Here is a 2,139-nt window from a genome sequence, read left to right as displayed (position 1 = left end):
GTGTTCTTTCTTTTTCGTTTCCTGACTTCAGATCTTTGCACATTTTGATGTAATATTTGACTTTATCTTCTCAAGATGACCTTTGAAATTTTCTGTTCAGCTCTTGTACCTCCTCATTTCTTCCATTTGCTTTAATATCTCTACACTGGTGAGCAAGTTTCAGTGTCTCTTTTGACATCACATAAAGTGACTGGCTTACAAGTTTTCAAGAGGGAGTTTAGTTCAGAGTGTATGGGAGAAGGCAGAACCCCTACTAAATAATTTTCATTCTGTCTAGATGGGTCTGGTGAAAAGAGATGGGGATAAGATTCTTATGATTCAATAGGGAGTAATTGTTAGCATGACTAATTGTGATTGTCACAACTGTAAAATTTTGAAACAAAAAGGGGGGAGTAGTTAATCTTGCAGTCCAGGAACAGAGGACCTTAGGGCCATTAAGGGAGAGGAGAATGAGCAGAATGTTGGACCCTATCCAGAGAAGAAGCTACACCATAGATGGAGTCAGAGATGAATACATGGAGAGATAGAGCAGCTGAGAACTCTAGACTCGTGGAAATAGAAAGGTTGTGGGCTGGTGGCCAGGAGGCAGGCTTGCAGAATGTGCCCTTTTGTTGTTTAAATGATTATATATTTCTGACACATATATTTGTGTACATCCCCCCTCTAAAACAAAAACAGAGGGAATAGAAGCAAATACTGTTGAGTTATGATACATCAAGGAGATTGTAATCATTGCAATGAAACAATGAGTAAAAAACTGATGTACTCCCATGTAAATTATCACTCAATTGAGAATAAAAACTTAAACACACACACACACAAATACAACCAAGCATCTCTTGAGATCACAATGCTACAAAATCAACAATAGAAAGATCAAGGGGAAAAAATAAAATATATGGAAATTGAATAATAGCCTGCTTAAAAGCTACTGGGTAATAGAAAAAAAATTTTAAAAAATTACTTGACTAAGATAATAGATGAGAAAATAGTAAACAAAATTCAAGCCAAGGGAATTTAACAACATATCAAAAAACAATACATCATGACTAAGTGGGATTCATTCCAGGGATGCAAAGATGGTGCAATATTAGAAAAAGAACATAATAATCTACCATATAAATAAAAAGAGAGAGAGAGAGAAAAGAACCACATGATCATATCAATTGATGCAGAAAAGGCACTTAACAAAATACAACATTCATTCCAGATAAACACTCAACAAAGTTTTAACTGAAGGGGAATTCCTCAACATAATTAAGAACATATATGCAAATCCAACAGCCAGCATTACTCTCAATGGAAAGAAACTGAAAGCATTCCCTTTGCAAATAGGAACCAGACAAGGATGCCCTTTATCATTACTCCTATTCAATATTGTGTTTGAAATCTTAGACAGACTATAAGGCAAAAAAGGGAAATTAAAGGCATTCAAATTGGCAAAGAACAAGGAAAACTTTCTCTGTTTGCAGACGATATGATCCTATACATTGAAAATCCCAAAGACTCAGCAAGAAAATTATTGTAACATTAAAAGATTCAGCAACGTGGCAGGGTACAAGTTCAATATACAAAAATCAGTTATATTCTTCATATTAATAAAGGCAGCTCCGAAAGGGAAATTAGGAAATCAATGCCATTTATAATAGCCACCCAAAAGATGAAATACTTAGGAATAAATCTAACCAGAGAAACAAAAGATCTATACAGAGAAACAAAAAGAGACCTACAAAAATGGAAGAATATACCATGGTCATGGATAGGAAAAGTTAACGTTGTGAAAATGTCAACACTACCCAAAGCAATCTATAGATATAATATGATCCTAATTCAGTTTCCTCACCACTCGTCTGTCAGTTTGTCGTACTAGTGAGTTGCTATGATTCTGACAGCCATGCCACCGGTATTTTAAATACCAGCAGAGTCACCTATGGTGGACAGGTTGCAGATGAGCTTCCAGACAATGACAGAATAGGAAGAAAGAGTGACAAACTACTTCCGAATATTTAATCACTGGAAACCTTCCAACTATTGATCCTTCTTCTTTGCTCCCAATCTTTGCATTCCAATCACCAGTAATGATCAATACATCTTGATTGCATCTTTGATCAATTTCAGATTGAAGAAGTTGGTAGAATT

This window comes from Chrysochloris asiatica, unplaced genomic scaffold (genome assembly GCF_000296735.1).
Source record: "Chrysochloris asiatica unplaced genomic scaffold, ChrAsi1.0 scaffold00033, whole genome shotgun sequence".
In the NCBI taxonomy this organism is placed as follows: Eukaryota; Metazoa; Chordata; class Mammalia; order Afrosoricida; family Chrysochloridae; genus Chrysochloris; species Chrysochloris asiatica.
The sequence above is the reverse complement of the archived record's forward strand: the minus strand, read 5'-3'. Positions refer to the sequence as shown.